Below are 18,733 nucleotides of genomic sequence, written 5' to 3'. Positions count from 1 at the left end.
GGTTGTGCCTGGTTGTCTCTCATTGACTTCTATTATACTGGTGTGCTTGGCCGAGCACATGAATATAGCAATGTGTTCGGGCCAAACACCCGAATACTTTGGTGCTCGCTCATCACTAATTATAATAAATGCATTCTGTTAGTTGTTGTGTTAAATAGTTTGCCCTGTACATGTGTGCAGTTTAGCAAAATGTATCATAGCAAATGCCTTCTGTTAGCTGTTGCATAACATAGCGTCAGTATGATGCCATGTGTGCAGTGGAAGTAGATTGATTATAGTGAACGCCTTCTGTAAGCTGTTGTGTTTATATAGCAGCAGTATTAAGCCAAGGTTAAAGGGTTTCTGTCATCAGAAAAATCGTTATGTAGCTGCCTGATGTTAGCGATGTGGTAATGTGAGCGGAACATAACTGTATGACTCATATCTCCCTGCCTGCTGCCGTCCGCGCTAAATGATGACCTTTATAATATGCAAATGAGCCTTTAGGTGCTTGTGGGGCATTGCTGCAGCACCTATAGGCTCCGTCCTGTCACCGTTTGGCATGCCCTTGTAAGGGTGATTGACATTCTCGAGCGTCCTTTACTCACTGCGCCTGCGCCTAATACTAAAAAGGATGGCATGGGATTTGCGGGCCACGGAGGAGACCGAGGATGTCAATCATCTTTACAAGGGCTTGCCAAATGGTGAGAGGATGAAGCCTCTAGGTCATGGATGTCAAACTCATGGCCCTCCAGATGTTGCAAAACTACAACTCCCATCATTCCCTGATAGCTGTAGTATGCCCAGGCATGATGGGAGTTGTAGTTTAGCAACAGCTGGAGGGCCACGAGTTTGACATCCCTGCTCTAGGTGCTTCAGCAACGCCCCACTAGCACCCAAAGGCTCATTTGCATATTAAAAAAGTCATTATTTAGCGCGAACGGTGGCAGACAGGGAGATATAAGTCATACAGTTATGTTCAGCGGACATTAGCATATCGCTAATGTCAGTCAGCTACATAACGATTTTTCTGATGACAGAAACCCTTTAAATACTTTGCCCTGTACATGTGTGCAGTGTAGTGAAATGTGTCATAGCGAATGCCTTCAGTTAGCTGTTGCGTAACATAGTGTCAGTATGAGGCTATTTGTGCAGTCAAAGTAGATTTATTATAGCGAATGCTTTCTGTTAGCTGTTGCCTTACATAGGGTCAGTATTAGGCCAAGGTTAAATATTTCGCCCTCTACATGTGTGAAATTAACTTAATTGATTATTTTACATAGTTACATAGTTAATACGGTTGAAAAAATACATATGTCCATCAAGGTCAACCTAGGGATAGGTGGGGACGTGAGTCCCAGAAGGAAGTGAGACTCCTGCACAGTTTTTCATAAGCATTAATGTTTTTTAATTATCAGGGGGAGAAAACAGAACTGGATCGCACATCCACAGTGCTATGGTTTGATCTATTTAAACTCGCTTCTCAGCGCCATTTTAAAGTGTAAAGCCCCCCCATGCTGCATACTATACCAGAGGCATTAGTGTACATTTTGATCAAAAGGCATAAGCCCACTCACCACGCCAAGGTTTCCTCTTTCAGTGGGACCTACTCTGACAAAAAGGCGCAGCACAATGCGGTGACAAAGCGGCACTGCCCTAGTAGGCGGCGGGACCCAGGAGTCAAACATCAACCCTGCTGTCCGACAATTCCACCCACGGCACTGGGTCCCACCAACCCACCAGCACAGCACCACAAAAACAAAGGCCACCACGCAGTACTGCACCATGTGAACAGTTGTCTAACACAACATGTCCATTGCTATCAGGAGCTGCAGGTCAATGACCACTTTATGTGATTAAAACCATCTGTGCTGAATGGGAGGAGTGCTGATACCAGTAAAGCATAGCATTGTGGATGTGCGATCCAGTTCTGTTTTTCTCCCCCTGGCATATTAATGTTTTTTTACTTATAAGAATTCGTCTAAACCCTTTTTGAAACTGTCCACTGTTCCTGCTGTGATCACGTCCTGAGGAAGTCTATTCCACAGATTCACAGTTCTCACAGTAAAGAAGCTTTGACGCTTCTGGAGGCTGAACTTTTTCTTGTTCAGTCAGAGGCAGTGCCCCCTTGTCTTTTGAGCACATTTTACATGGACAAGCTTTTTTACCCGTATTTTTTTGTATGGCCCATTTATATATTTATATAGGTTAATCATGTCCCCCCTTAGACATCTCTTCTCAAGACTAAATAAATTGAATTATTTAATCTTTCTTCATAACTAAGACCCTACATGCCCCTTTTCATGTTAGTCTCTCTCCTCTGTACTTTTTCCAGCTGCAGTGCATCCTTTCTATGTACTGGTGCCCAGAACTGAACTGCATATTCTAGATGAGGCCGCACCAACGCTTTGTAAAGTGGAAGTACTACATCCCTGCCCCGCGAATCCATGCCTCGTTTAATGCATGACAATATCCTGGGGGCCTTAGAAGCAGCTGATTGACATTGTATACTTTAATTAAATCTACCATCCACAAGGACACCCAAATCCTTCTCCATAAGTGACTCTCCCAGTGCTACATCACCTAGGACATATGAAGAACAGAGATTATTTCTACCAAGATGCATAACTTTACATTTGTCCACATTGAACCTAATTTGCCAAGTTGATGCCCAATCACTCAGAGTGTTCAAGTCAGCTTGTAGTTTGTGGACATCTTCCATAGACCGTACAGTTCTACACAGCTTAGTGTCATCTGCAAAAATAGATATGGTGCTATTAATCCCGTCCTCAATATCATTAATAAATAAATTAAATAATATAGGGCCCAGCACTGAACCTTGGGGTACTCCACTTATAACCTGGGACCATTCTGAATAGGAATCATTGACCACAACTCTCTGGACACGGCCCTTCAGCCAGTTTTCAATCCAATTACAAACTATACTTTCCAAGCCAATAGACCTTACTTTACTTATTAAGCGTCTATGAGGGACAGTATCAAAAGCCTTTGCTAAATCCAGAAACACTACACCCACTGCCACCCCTCTGTCCAAGCTACTACTCACCTCCTCATAAAAACAAATCAGGTTAGTCTGACAACTTCTGTCCTTGGTAAACCCATGCTGGTTATCACTTATAATATTATTTATAGTCACATACTACTGTATATAGTCCCTTAAGAGTCCTTCAAACATTTTTCCCACAACAGAAGTTAAACTAACTGATCTATAATTACCTGTGGAGGACCTTGATCCTTTTTTGAATATGGGCACCACATTTGCCTTGCGCCAATCATTTGGCACTGTACCAGTCCCTAGAGAAATCTTAAAAATTATAAACAGGTGCACAGCAATGACTGAACTGAGCTCTTTAAGCACTCTTGAGTGTAATCCATCTGGACCCGGAGCTTTGTTCACATTTACCCTATTTAACTTCTCTTGGACCGTATCTACAGTTAGCTAATTGAGTATATCACTGGATGTACTAACAGCCCCGGCACCACAGATATTAGCTTCTTTCTCTTCTTTTGTATATACAGATCTAAAATACCTATTTAGGAACTTTGCCTTTTCCTTATCTTCAGTGACTACCCACCTTTACCATTATTTAGGGGACCTACCTGCTCAGACCTAGGTTTTTTATCATTTATATATTTAACCCCTTCCCGACTGCAATCCATTTATATACGTGCTATTTGACGTCAGGCAGCTCTTTAATCCAAGCGCTGCAAAACGCTTGGATTAAAGCTTCTGCCCCTGCCCTGCTGCTGTCACGGACAGCATACAGTGCAGTAATGCTAGCAAGGGACCAATCAGAGTGGTCCCTTGCCGGTAATTGATCCGATTGGTTAGTCTGTTCAGACTAACCAATCGGATCGCGGCAGTGAAAAAATGCCTGTTCCAGGCTCTGATCTGCGCTCTGCAGATCAGAGCCTGAAATCAGGTAGTGTCCTCGTGCCCCCTGATCTATGCCCCCTTCCTGTGCACCTCCAAGCCCCCCCTTGTCCCTGCCTGCCCTTGATGCAGTTCCCCCGACTCTCATCCATATTCATGAAGCCTGCCCCTGATGTGGTCCGCCCTCTCCCTGCCCCATACATACATCCTGCCCCCATTTGTGCCGCCTTAATGCTGGCCGTACCGCCCCCCTCCCCCTTTCCAGTGCTGCCCCCTGCCCTCTGCCCCTGATGTGGTGCAGTCCCCCTGCTGTGTTTGATGGTGGCAGCTCCATTCCGGAACCGCCGCCAGTAGCAGCGAGTGTCAGCTCTATGCTGACACTGTGCTGTAACCTCTTAGATACCGTGGCAGCGGCATCCATGGGGTTAATAGAGGGAGGGGGCTCCCTCTCTCAACCATCGGGGCTGCCGTACTGTGATGGCAGCGCCCAATGGTTGCCATGGCAACCAGACGCTTTGCAAAGGCATCCGCTGTTGCCACCTACAGAACATCTGATAGTATTATACTTTGCAATGCAAGAGCATTGCAAAGTATAGTACAGCCATCAGCCCCACTGGATCTTCAAGATCCAAGAGGGACTTGACCCCCAAAAAAGTGAAAACAATAAAAGTAAAAAAATAAAATGTAAATTAAAAAAAAATTGCCTTTTCCTATAAAAATGAAAAAAATATACACATATTAGGTAACGACCGTCTCTATAAATATATCACATGATAGACCCCGTCCGATAAACACCATGAAAAAACAGTGTAAAAAAAGCCATTTTTGTCACCTTACATCACAAAAAGTGCAACACCAAGCGATCAAAATGCTGTATATTAAACAAAATGGTACCAATAAAACCGTAACCTCATCCCGCAAAAAATGAGACCCTATATAAGAAAATCGCTCAAAAAATAAAAAAATATAGTTCTTAGAACATTGAGACACTGAAACATAATTTTTTTTATTTCAAATATGCTATTATTGTGTTAAAGTGAAATAAAAAAAAAGTGTACATATTAGGTATTGCCGCATCCATAATAACCTGCTCGATAAAAATATCACATGACCTAACCCCTCAGATTAACACCGTAAAAAAAAAAACGGTGCCAAAAAAGCTATTTTTGTCACCTTACATAACAAAAAGTGCAACAGCAAACGACAAAAAAGGCTTATGACCCCCAAAATAGTACCAATCAAACCGTCACCTCATCCCGCAAAAAATGATACCCTATTTAAGACAATCACCCAAAAAATAAAAAAGCTATGGCTCTCAGACTATGGAGACACTAAGGCCTCTTTCACACTTGCGTTGTCCGGATCCGGCGTGTACTCCACTTGCCGGAATTACACGCCGGATCTGGAAAAACGCAAGTGTACTGAAAGCACTTGAAGACGGATCCGTCTTCAAAATGCTTTCAGTGTTACTATGGCACCCAGTCCTGGTTTCCATAGTAGGAGCGGGGAGCGGGGGAGCAGCATACTTACAGTCCGTGCGGCTCCCTGGGCGCTCCAGAATGACGTCAGAGCGCCCCATGCGCATGGATGACGTGCCATGCGATCACGTGATCCATGCGCTTGGGGCGCCCTGACGTCACTCTGGAGCGCCCCGGGAGCCGCACTGATGGTAAGTATGCTGCTCCCCCGCTCCCCACTACACTTTACCATGGCTGCCAGGACTTTAGTGTCCCGGCAGCCATGGTAACCATTCAGAAAAAGCTAAACGTCGGATCCGGCAATGCGCCAAAACGACGTTTAGCTTAAGGCCGGATCCGGATCAATGCCTTTCAATGGGCATTAATTCCGGATCCGGCCTTGCGGCAAGTCTTCGGGATTTTTGGCCGGAACTGAAGACATCCTGATGCATCCTGAACGGATTTCACTCCATTCAGAATGCATTAGGATAAAACTGATCAGGATTCTTCCGGCATAGAGCCCCGACGACGGAACTCTATGCCGGAAGAAAAGAACGCAAGTGTGAAAGAGCCCTAAATCATCATTTTTTGGGGTTTCAGAAATTCTATTATTGTGTAAAACTTAAATAAATAAGAAAAAGTATACATATTAGGTATTGCCACGTCCGTAACTATCTGCTCTATAAAACTGTCACATGACCTAACTCCTCAGATGAACGCTGTAAAAATAAATAAATAAAAACTGTTCCAAAACAGCAAATTTTTGGGTCACCTTGCCCCATAAAGTGTAATAATGAATGATCAAAAAATCCTAGCTACCCAAAAATGGTACCAATAAAAACCTCAACGCTTTCTGCAAAAAACTAGCCCCTGCACAAGACGATCGGCAGAAAAAAAAAAAACATATGGCGTTCAGAAAATGGACACACAAAAACATAATTTCTTTTTCAAAAATGCTTTATTATGTAAAACTGAAACAAACAAAGAAAGTAGACATATTTGATATCATTGCATCCTTAACAACCTGATCTATAAAGATAGCACATGATCTACCCTATCAGATAAAAAAACGGGCCAAAACAGCAATTTTTCGGTTACCTTGCCTCACAAAAAATTTTATATAGAGCAATTAAAAATTATATATACCTCAAAATAGTACCAATAAAACTGGCACCCTATCCCCAAGTTTCCAAAATACGGTCACTTTTTGGGAGTTTCACTGTATGGGTGCATAAGGGGGGCTTTATTTAAATGGGACATGGCATCTAAAACCAGTCCAGCAAAATCTGCCTTCCAAAAACCGTACGGCGCTCCTTTTCTTCTGCGCCCTGCCGTGCGTCCTTAAATCAGTTTACGACCACATGTGGGGTGTTTCTGTAAACCATGGAATCAGGGTAATAAATATTGAGTTTCGTTTGGATGTTAACCCTCAATGTGTTAAAGAAATTTTTTTAATAAAATGGAAAATCTGCCAAAAAAGTGAAATTTTGAAATGTCATCTCCATTTTCCTTTAATTCTTGTGGAACACCTAAAGGGTTAACAAAGTTTGTAAAATCAGTATTGAGTAACTTGAGGGGTGTAGTTTCTACAATGGGGTAATTTATGGGGGGTTTCCACTTTGTAAGCCCCCACAAAGTGACTTCAGACCTGAACTGGTCCTTAAAAAGTGGGTTTTGGAAATTTTCTTAAAAATTTGAAGAATTTCTTCTAAACTTCCAAGCCTTCTAACGTCCTAAAAAAATAAAATTACATTTCCAAAATGATGCCCACATAAAGTGGACATATGGGGAATGTTACGTAATAAATATTTTATTAGGTATCACTTTCTGTTTTAGAAGCAGAGAAATAGAAATTTGGAAAATTGTAAATTTTCCCCAATTTTTGGTAAATTTGGGAATTTTTCATAAATAAAGGTGAAATATATTGACTCCAATTCATGACTATCATGAAGTACAATGTGTCACGATAAAACGAAAAAAGCTATTACCTCATAAATAGAGTTGAGCGAACACCTGGATGTTCGGGTTCGAGAAGTTCGGCCGAACTTCCCGAAAATGTTCGGGTTCGGGATCCGAACCCGATCCGAACTTCGTCCCGAACCCGAACCCCATTGAAGTCAATGGGGACCCGAACTTTTCGGCACTAAAAAGGCTGTAAAACAGCCCAGGAAAGGGCTAGAGGGCTGCAAAAGGCAGCAACATGTAGGTAAATCCCCTGCAAACAAATGTGGATAGGGAAATGAATTAAAATAAAAATTAAATAAATAAAAATTAACCAAAATCAATTGGAGAGAGGTCCCATAGCAGAGAATCTGGCTTCACGTCACCCACCACTGGAACAGTCTATTCTCAGATATTTAGGCCCCGGCACCCAGGCAGAGGAGAGAGGTCCCGTAACAGACAATCTGGCTTCATGTCAGCAGAGAATCAGTCTGCATGTCATAGCAGAGAATCAGGCTTCACGTCACCCACCACTGCAACAGTCCATTGTCATAAATTTAGGCCCAGCACCCAGGCAGAGGAGAGAGGTCCCGTAACAGACAATCTGGCTTCATGTCAGCAGAGAATTAGTCTGCATGTCATAGCAGAGAATCAGGCTTCACGTCACCCACCACTGTAAGAGTCCATTTTCATAAGTTTAGGCCCAGCACCCAGGCAGAGGAGAGAGGTCCCGTAACAGAGGATCTGGCTTCATGTCAGCAGAGAATCAGTCTTCATGTCATAGCAGAGAATCAGGCTTCACGTCAGCCACCACTGTAACAGTCCATTTTCATATGTTTAGGCCCAGCACCCAGGCAGAGGAGAGAGGTCCCGTAACAGACAATCTGGCTTCATGTCAGCAGAGAATTGGTCTGCATGTCATAGCAGAGAATGAGGCTTCACGTCAGCCACCACTGCAACAGTCCATTGGCATATATTTAGGCCCAGCACCCAGGCAGAGGAGAGAGGTCCCGTAACAGACAATCTGGCTTCATGTCAGCAGAGAATCAGTCTTCATGTCATAGCAGAGAATCAGGCTTCACGTCACCCACCACTGTAACAGTCCATTTTCATAAGTTTAGGCCCAGCACCCAGGCAGAGGAGAGAGGTCCCGTAACAGACAATCTGGCTTCATGTCAGCAGAGAATTAGTCTGCATGTCATAGCAGAGAATGAGGCTTCACGTCAGCCACCACTGCAACAGTCCATTGGCATATATTTAGGCCCAGCACCCAGGCAGAGGAGAGAGGTCCCGTAACAGACAATCTGGCTTCATGTCAGCAGAGAATCAGTCTGCATGTCATAGCAGAGAATGAGGCTTCACGTCAGCCACCACTGCAACAGTCCATTGGCATATATTTAGGCCCAGCATCCAGGCAGAGGAGAGAGGTCCCGTAACAGACAATCTGGCTTCATGTCAGCAGAGAATTAGTCTGCATGTCATAGCAGAGAATGAGGCTTCACGTCAGCCACCACTGCAACAGTCCATTGGCATATATTTAGGCCCAGCACCCAGGCAGAGGAGAGAGGTCCCGTAACAGACAATCTGGCTTCATGTCAGCAGAGAATCAGTCTTCATATCATAGCAGAGAATCAGGCTTCACGTCACCCACCACTGTAAGAGTCCATTTTCATAAATTTAGGCCCAGCACCCAGGCAGAGGAGAGAGGTCCCGTAACAGAGGATCTGGCTTCATGTCAGCAGAGAATCAGTCTGCATGTCATAGCAGAGAATCAGGCTTCACATCACCCAACATTGGAACAGTCCATTGGCATATATTTAGGCCCCGGCACCCAGACAGAGGAGAGGTTCATTCAACTTTGGGTAGCCTCGCAATATACTGGTAAAATGAAAATAAAAATAGGATTGAATGAGGAAGTGCCCTGGAGTCCAATAATATATGGTTATGGGGAGGTAGTTAATGTCTAATCTGGACAAGGGACGGACAGGTCCTGTGGGATCCATGCCTGGTTCATTTTTATGAACGTCAGCTTGTCCACATTGGCTGTAGACAGGCGGCTGCGTTTGTCTGTAATGACGCCCCCTGCCGTGCTGAATACACGTTCAGACAAAACGTTGGCCGCCGGGCAGGCCAGCACCTCCAAGGCATAAAAGGCTAGCTCTGGCCACGTGGACAATTTAGAGACCCAGAAGTTGAATGGGGCCGAACCATCAGTCAGTACGTGGAGGGGTGTGCACATGTACTGTTCCACCATGTTAGTGAAATGTTGCCTCCTGCTAACACGTTGCGTATCAGGAGGTGGTGCAGTTAGCTGTGGCGTGTTGACAAAAGTTTTCCACATCTCTGCCATGCTAACCCTGCCCTCAGAGGAGCTGGCATTGACACAGCTGCCTTGGCGACCTCTTGCTCCTCCTCTGCCTTGGCCTTGGGCTTCCACTTGTTCCCCTGTGACATTTGGGAATGCTCTCAGTAGCGCGTCTACCAACGTGCGCTTGTACTCGCGCATCTTCCTATCACGCTCCAGTGCAGGAAGTAAGGTGGGCACATTGTCTTTGTAGCGTGGATCCAGCAGGGTGGCAACCCAGTAGTCCGCACAGGTTAAAATGTGGGCAACTCTGCTGTCGTTGCGCAGGCACTGCAGCATGTAGTCGCTCATGTGTGCCAGGCTGCCCAGGGGTAAGGACAAGCTGTCCTCTGTGGGAGGCGTATCGTCATCGTCCTGCCTTTCCCCCCAGCCACGCACCAGTGATGGACCCGAGCTGCGTTGGGTGCCACCCCGCTGTGACCATGCTTCATCCTCATCCTCCTCCACCTCCTCCTCATCCTCGTCCTCCTCGTCCTCCAGTAGTGGGCCCTGGCTGGCCACATTTGTACCTGGCCTCTGCTGTTGCCAAAAACCTCCCTCTGAGTCACTTCGAAGAGACTGGCCTGAAAGTGCTAAAAATGACCCCTCTTCCTCCTCCTCCTCCTCCTCCTCCTGGGCCACCTCCTCTTCCATCATCGCCCTAAGTGTTTTCTCAAGGAGACATAGAAGTGGTATTGTAACGCTGATAACGGCGTCATCGCCACTGGCCATGTTGGTGGAGTACTCGAAACAGCGCAACAGGGCACACAGGTCTCGCATGGAGGCCCAGTCATTGGTGGTGAAGTGGTGCTGTTTTGTAGTGCGACTGACCCGTGCGTGCTGCAGCTGAAACTCCACTATGGCCTGCTGCTGCTCGCACAGTCTGTCCAGCATGTGCAAGGTGGAGTTCCACCTGGTGGGCACGTCGCATATGAGGCGGTGAGCGGGAAGGCCGAAGTTACGCTGTAGCGCAGACAGGCGAGCAGCAGCAGGATGTGAACGCCGGAAGCGCGAACAGACGGCCCGCACTTTATGCAGCAGCTCTGACATGTCGGGGTAGTTGTGAATGAACTTCTGCACCACCAAATTCAGCACATGCGCCAAGCAAGGGATGTGCGTCAAATTGGCTAGTCCCAGAGCTGCAACGAGATTTCGCCCATTATCACACCCCACCAGGCCGGGCTTGAGGCTCACCGGCAGCAACCACTCGTCGGTCTGTTGTTCTATACCCCGCCACAACTCCTGTGCGGTGTGGGGCCTGTCCCCCAAACATATGAGTTTCAGAATGGCCTGCTGACGTTTACCCCGGGCTGTGCTGAAGTTGGTGGTGAAGGTGTGTGGCTGACTGGATGAGCAGGTGGAAGAAGAGGAGGAGGAAGCCGAGAAGGAGGAGGTGGCAACAGGAGGCAAAGAATGTTGCCCTGCGATCCTTGGCGGCGGAAGGACGTGCGCCAAACAGTTCTCCGCCTGGGGCCCAGCTGCCACTACATTTACCCAGTGTGCAGTTAGGGAGATATAGCGTCCCTGGCCGTGCTTACTGGTCCACGTATCTGTGGTTAGGTGGACCTTGCTACAGATGGCGTTGCGCAGTGCACACTTGATTTTATCGGATACTTGGTTGTGCAGGGAAGGCACGGCTCTCTTGGAGAAGTAGTGCCGGCTGGGAACAACATACTGTGGGACAGCAAGCGACATGAGCTGTTTGAAGCTGTCTGTGTCCACCAGCCTAAATGACAGCATTTCATAGGCCAGTAGTTTAGAAATGCTGGCATTCAGGGCCAGGGATCGAGGGTGGCTAGGTGGGAATTTACGCTTTCTATCAAATGTTTGGGAGATGGAGAGCTGAACGCTGGCGTGTGACATGGTTGAGACGCTTGGTGACGGAGGTGGTGGTGGTGGTGTTGGTGGTACATCCCCTGTTTGCTGGGCGGCAGGTGCCAACGTTCCTCCAGAGGCGGAGGAAGAGGCCGAGGCGGCAGCAGCAGAATAGGCCGAGGCGGCAGCAGCAGAAGAGGTAGCAGGGGGAGCCTGAGTGACTTCCTTGGTTTTAAGGTGTTTACTCCACTGCAGTTCATGCTTTGCATGCAGGTGCCTGGTCATGCAGGTTGTGCTCAGGTTCAGAACGTTAATGCCTCGCTTCAGGCTCTGATGGCACAGCGTGCAAACCACTCGGGTCTTGTCGTCAGCACATTGTTTGAAGAAGTGCCATGCCAGGGAACTCCTTGAAGCTGCCTTTGGGGTGCTCGGTCCCAGATGGCGGCGGTCAGTAGCAGGCGGAGTCTCTTGGCGGCGGGTGTTCTGCTTTTGCCCACTTCTCCCTCTTTTGCTACGCTGTTGGCTCGGTCTCACCACTGCCTCTTCCTCCGAACTGTGAAAGTCAGTGGCACGACCTTCATTCCATGTGGGGTCTAGGACCTCATCGTCCCCTGCATCGTCTTCCACCCAGTCTTGATCCCTGACCTCCTGTTCAGTCTGCACACTGCAGAAAGACGCAGCAGTTGGCACCTGTGTTTCGTCATCATCAGAGACATGCTGAGGTGGTATTCCCATGTCCTCATCATCAGGAAACATAAGTGGTTGTGCGTCAGTGCATTCTATGTCTTTCACCGCTGGGGAAGGGCTAGGTGGATGCCCTTGGGAAACCCTGCCAGCGGAGTCTTCAAACAGCATAAGAGACTGCTGCATAACTTGAGGCTGAGACAGTTTCCCTGGTATGCATGGGGGTGATGTGACAGACTGATGGGGTTGGTTTTCAGGCGCCATCTGTGCGCTTTCTGCAGAAGACTGGGTGGGAGATAATGTGAACGTGCTGGATCCACTGTCGGCCACCCAATTGACTAATGCCTGTACCGGCTCAGGCCTTACCATCCTTAGAACGGCATTGGGCCCCACCATATATCGCTGTAAATTCTGGCGGCTACTGGGACCTGAGGTAGTTGGTACACTAGGACGTGTGGATGTGGCAGAACGGCCACGTCCTCTCCCAGCACCAGAGGGTCCACTAACACCACCACGACCATGTCCACGTCCGCGTCCCTTACTAGATGTTTTCCTCATTGTTATGGTTCACCACAACAACAAAAATATTATTTGGCCCAATGTATTGTATTCAAATTCAGCGGGATATAAATTTGAGGCCTAGTATTTAGGCGCTGGGTGACCGGTATGGATTTACTAACAGAATTGGACTTGGAAATGCACAGTAGCGTGTGTGTGAAGTTATTCTGAATGACCCTATGTGCACCTTGAATATTATATACTGTAAGAAGGAACAAGGAGCCGTCTTTGACGGAAGATACGTGTCACCGAGGTTCCTGGCCTCGGTGAGGTAAGAACCGGGTTTTTCCTGAAGTGTCAGGTCTGTAGTGCAATCTGACACTTCAACTGTTAGAATGGCTGTAAAGCCAATCCGGGCCGGTTCTTATTGGGAGCAGCCAAAGAGCAGGGTGGGTGGCTGTTCCCCACGGTCCCAGGCCGGGTTTTGGCTGGAATGTGGTGTGAACAGGCACCAAAACAGAACACTTTCTTTTGGCTGGTTTTCTTGCTATGTGTGAATAAACACTGAACTTTGATTTGAACCTTGTTTTTTGCCTCTGTACTGCGTCCGCTTACCCTGCCTACCAAAGCGAATCCCCACATTTGGTGGAGAATGCGGGCAAACGCAGTGAGGCAGGCCTGAAGGCCGAAAAAGTTTTTGTTTATCCGGGCACAAGTGCATGTCCTACATTAAGCCGGCAAGGTTACGACCCGTATCCCCTGACAAAATGGAGGCGGTCGTGAAGGCCCTTGTGGAGGCTAACTTGCAGCAGCGGGAGGCTAACAAGCAGCAACAAGAAACGAACCAGCTGCTATTGCAACATGTGATCGCGTTGCAGGCGTCAGGAGCGTCCCAGAATGTCCACGATGCCCGGAAAGCTGTCCGCGTGGCGATTCCGAAGATGACTCCCTCGGATGACGTCGAGACCTATCTGGCGGTCTTCGAAAAAGTGGCCGTGAGGGAAAAGTTACCCCGAGACCAGTGGGCTGAGGTCGTTGCTCCGTTCCTGGCGTCCGGTCCCCAGCAAGTATTGTTTGATCTCCCCGATGATCAGGCGGCCGACTACCCGACAGTAAAAGGTGAGATCCTGGCGAGACTCGGGGTGAATGTATTGGTCCGGGCCCAGAGGGTGCATCAGTGGGAATTTAACCCGGCTGAACCCGCTAGACCACAATATTATGATCTGCTGCACCGCTTGCAAAAATGGCTGCAGCCGGACATGTTGACTCCCACTGCTATGTTGGATCGGCTGTTGGCGGATGTGTTTTGGAGGGCTTTGCCGTACCCTCTCCAGCACTGGATCGGCCAGGTGTCTCCGAATAATGCCCTGGAGATGGTCGACCTGGTGGAGCGCTATGAGGCCACCAGAAATCTACAGGGGGGTTCTTTTGGGAGGGGGCCAGTCAAACCCCGGAAAACTCCACCCCAGACCCGGCGGCCGGTGCCAGCTAGACCTGCCCGGGATGTACCCCCTGCCGACCCCAACCCAGTGGTCTGCTGGCGTTGTCAGGAGCCTGGACACATAAGGGCTGACTGTCCCCATCGGGGGGGAACCCATGGACACCAACTATGGCTTCCGCCACTCATTATATGCCAGGATATTGTGTGCCACAGGAACTTCAGAGACTATGGACAAAAGCCACCTGTGCCAGGTGGAAGTGGGGGGCACTCTGGCGGTGGCTCTGCTGGATTCAGGGAGCCTGGTGTCCCTGGTAAGAGCTGCCCTGGTGCGGCCGGCTGAGTATACTGGCCGAAGAGTCGGTGTTGTTTGCATACATGGGGACTTAAAGGAGTATCCCACCGCCCTGGTCTCTCTGTCAATGGTGGCCGGCAGGTGGATGCATGAGGTGGCCGTCGCCACAAAGCTACCATATGACTTGATCATTGGGAGAGACTTCCCCGGGTTCCCGGCACTCTGGCCGGATACGAAAGTTACCCGGGAGACAGATGTACCCCTAGCAGAGTGGCCTGACTCAGGGGGGAGGCCAGAACCTTGGGAACCTGAGTCAGAAGGACCAGCAGAAGGGGTGACCGCCACTTCGGTGGAAGAGGGGGAGACAACCCCGTTAAGTGTGATGGTGGGAGACGTAGAGGATTTGCCGCCGGGTCCTGAGCTGGCAGACCTCAATGTCTCTAGGGATAATTTCGGTACAGCACAACACCAGGATCCGACTCTATCTCGAGCCTGGGAAAATGTGGTAGTAGTTGAGGGTGAGCCGCAACAACCGGGGGCCGAATCTATGTTCCCCCGTTTTGTGGTTCAACAGGAGATGCTGTACCGGGTAAATAAACTACGGGGTGAACATATTGAACAGCTGGTGGTGCCCCAGACATATCGCAAGCTCGTGTTGAAATTAGCCCACCAACATGTTCTTGGGGGACACCTGGGCCAGCAGAAAATGCAGGACCGGATTTTACAGCGGTTTTACTGGCCCAGTGTGTTCAGAGAGGTAGAAGAGTTTTGCAAGTATTGCCCAACCTGCCAGATAACCAGCCCCCAGCCACATTTCCGTAGTCCTCTGGTCCCTCTCCCGATTATTGAGGTTCCCTTCGAGCGGATCGCTATGGATCTTATAGGCCCAGTACCGAAGTCAGCTAGAGGGCACCAGCACATCCTGGTCATCCTCGACTACGCCACGCGGTACCCGGAGGCAGTGCCATTGCGTCATACGTCAGCCAAACTCATAGCTAAGGAGTTAATGGAAATGTTTTCTAGAGTGGGTCTGCCTAAGGAGGTTCTAACTGACCAAGGGACCCCATTTATGTCCAAGGTCATGAGGGAACTCTGTAAGTTGCTCCAAATAAAACAGTTACGGACATCCGTGTATCATCCGCAAACGGATGGCCTGGTAGAGAGGTTTAACCAGACGTTAAAAAATATGCTGAAAAGGGTGGTGTCTAAGGATGGGAGGGACTGGGACCTTCTTCTGCCCTATCTCATGTTCGCAGTGCGAGAAGTGCCCCAGGCCTCTACTGGGTTCTCGCCCTTCGAACTACTATACGGCAGACACCCTCGTGGTTTATTAGACGTCGCCAAAGAGGCGTGGGAACAACAAACCACACCGCACAAAAGTGTAGTTGAGTATGTCACCCAGATGCAGGGACGGATGGAAACAGTGTTACCTCTGGTTAGGGAGCATATGGAGGCAGCGCAGCGAGCCCAGAGTAGGGTCTATAATCAACAGGCTCGGGTCCGAAACTTTAACTCGGGTGATCGGGTGTTGGTTCTGGTACCAACGGTAGATAGTAAGTTCCTAGCTAGGTGGCAGGGGCCCTACGAGGTACTAGAAAAAATGGGACCAGTAGATTACAAAGTACACCAGCCAGGGAGGCGAAAGCCGGAGCAGGTGTACCATGTGAATCTGCTCAAGCCGTGGAAGGAAAGGGAAACCTGTACGGAAGACAGCCCACGACCAGGGTTCCTAGGGGAAGCAGTTTTGGCCCCTCAGTCTGAAGCAGGGGAAGCGGCTGTCACAGTGAAAATTGCTGACAGCCTCTCCTCTAAACAGGCTCAGGAAGCCAGGGAGTTCATTAGTCGGAATACGGATGTGTTCTCAGACCTCCCTGGACGCACGTCCGTAATCCGGCATGACATTGTCACTGAGCCTCAGGCGAAAGTCCGGTTAAAACCGTACCGGGTACCCGAGGCTAGGCGACAAGCCATCACGGAGGAAGTGCAGCTAATGCTCCAGCTGGGTGTCATCGAGGAGTCAAAAAGTGAGTGGGCCAGTCCGATAGTATTAATACCCAAGCCAGACGGGACATTGCGGTTTTGTAATGACTTCCGCAAACTTAATGAGGTGTCCAAGTTTGACGCGTATCCCATGCCCCGAGTGGATGAGCTTATTGAAAAGTTGGGCCAAGCCCGGTATTTTTCTGTGTTGGACCTCACCAAAGGGTACTGGCAGGTACCCTTGACTGAGGCTGCCAAAGAAAAAACGGCTTTCGTCACGCCAGAGGGGCTGTATCAGTACAAGGTATTACCCTTTGGTCTACATGGCGCTCCCGCCACGTTTCAAAGGTTAATGGATATTGTACTCCGTCCACATCGTCGATACGCTTCAGCGTACCTGGACGATATCGTTGTCCATAGCAACGACTGGGAAAGTCACTTACCTAAAGTCCAGGCTGTAGTGGACTCCCTTAGGAAGGCTGGCTTAACCGCTAACCCAAAAAAGTGCTCGATAGGGTTAGAAGAGACCAAGTACCTGGGGTATGTCATTGGGCACGGAGTGATCAAACCTCAGGTGAACAAAATTGAGGCAATTAGGAATTGGCCCCGACCTGTCTCTACTCGGCAAGTAAAATCGTTCCTGGGTATGGTGGGGTACTATATGAGGTTTGTCCCCAATTTTGCTACAGTCGCCGCACCATTGACAGGCCTTTTGAAGGGACGCAAGTCAGTGACGGTCTACTGGAATGAGCAGGCGGAAAAGGCTTTCTCCGCTTTGAAGTCGGCCCTGTGTGGGTCCCCGGTTTTGGTGACGCCCGACTTCAAAAGGGAGTTTATAGTGCAGACCGATGACTCCGAGGTAGGTCTCGGTGCTGTACTATCTCAAGATATTGACGGGGAGGAGCATCCCGTTGTCTTCCTCAGCCGGAAGCTCACCCCAGCCGAGACTAGGTACAGTATAGTGGAGAGAGAGTGCCTGGCCATCAAGTGGGCACTCGAGTCTCTCCGCTACTACCTTTTGGGGAGAAGGTTCCGTCTGGTGACCGACCACTCCCCTTTGAAATGGATGAGCCAGGCCAAAGAGAGGAATGCTCGGGTCACCAGGTGGTTCTTATCTTTGCAAAATTTTAAGTTTTCCGTGGAACACAGGGCAGGCAGGTTACAGGGAAACGCGGATGCCCTATCCCGCGTACACTGTCTGGCAAGTGTTCACCCCCTCAGGGTTGAACAAAGGGGGGAGGTATGTAAGAAGGAACAAGGAGCCGTCTTTGACGGAAGATACGTGTCACCGAGGTTCCTGGCCTCGGTGAGGTAAGAACCGGGTTTTTCCTGAAGTGTCAGGTCTGTAGTGCAATCTGACACTTCAACTGTTAGAATGGCTGTAAAGCCAATCCGGGCCGGTTCTTATTGGGAGCAGCCAAAGAGCAGGGTCGGTGGCTGTTCCCCACGGTTCCAAGCCGGGTTTTGGCTGGAATATAAAAAACCCAGCCAGCATGTTCAGGTGTGGATTATCCTCCATGACAGAGGAGCTGAGGAGTCTGTGGTTTGGAGACACTGAGTCATCTGTTTGTGTGTGCCATAGGCTGGGGAAACAGGCCACTAAAGACTGCTGCGGACTCTGGGTGAAAATCATCTGCTGACCAGGTGACGTCTTTTTGCACTGTGAACTTTGTGTGGTGTGAACAGGCACCAAAACAGAACACTTTCTTTTGGCTGGTTTTCTTGCTATGTGTGAATAAACACTGAACTTTGATTTGAACCTTGTTTTTTGCCTCTGTACTGCGTCCGCTTACCCTGCCTACCAAAGCGAATCCCCACAATACCCTTTTAGGGATAGATTTCAAATAGCTCTGATATAGCAGAAACCACTAAATTATGAAATTGCTAAATTGGGAATTGTATTTCAACCCAGAACAAAAAATGTGCTTTGACGGACACTAAATAACTTTCCCAGCCACAACAGTACAGCGGTAACGAGAGATTTAGCGGGATATAAATTTGAGGCCTAGTATTTAGGCGCTGGGTGACCGGTATGGATTTAGTGACAGAATTAGACTTGGAAATGCACAGTAGCGTGTGTGTGAAGTTATTCTGAATGACCCTATGTGCACCTTGAATATTATATACCCTTTTAGGGATAGATTTCAAATAGCTCTGATATAGCAGGAACCACTAAATTATGAAATTGCTAAATTGGGAATTGTATTTCAACCCAGAACAAAAAATGTGCTTTGACGGACACTAAATAACTTTCCCAGCCACAACAGGACAGCGGTAACGAGAGATTTAGCGGGATATAAATTTGAGGCCTAGTATTTAGGCGCTGGGTGACCGGTATGGATTTACTAACAGAATTAGACTTGGAAATGCACAGTAGCGTGTGTGTGAAGTTATTCTGAATGACCCT

The sequence above is a fragment of the Bufo gargarizans genome, chromosome 2 (genome assembly GCF_014858855.1).
Source record: "Bufo gargarizans isolate SCDJY-AF-19 chromosome 2, ASM1485885v1, whole genome shotgun sequence".
In the NCBI taxonomy this organism is placed as follows: Eukaryota; Metazoa; Chordata; class Amphibia; order Anura; family Bufonidae; genus Bufo; species Bufo gargarizans.
This window is presented reverse-complemented; position numbering follows the sequence as displayed.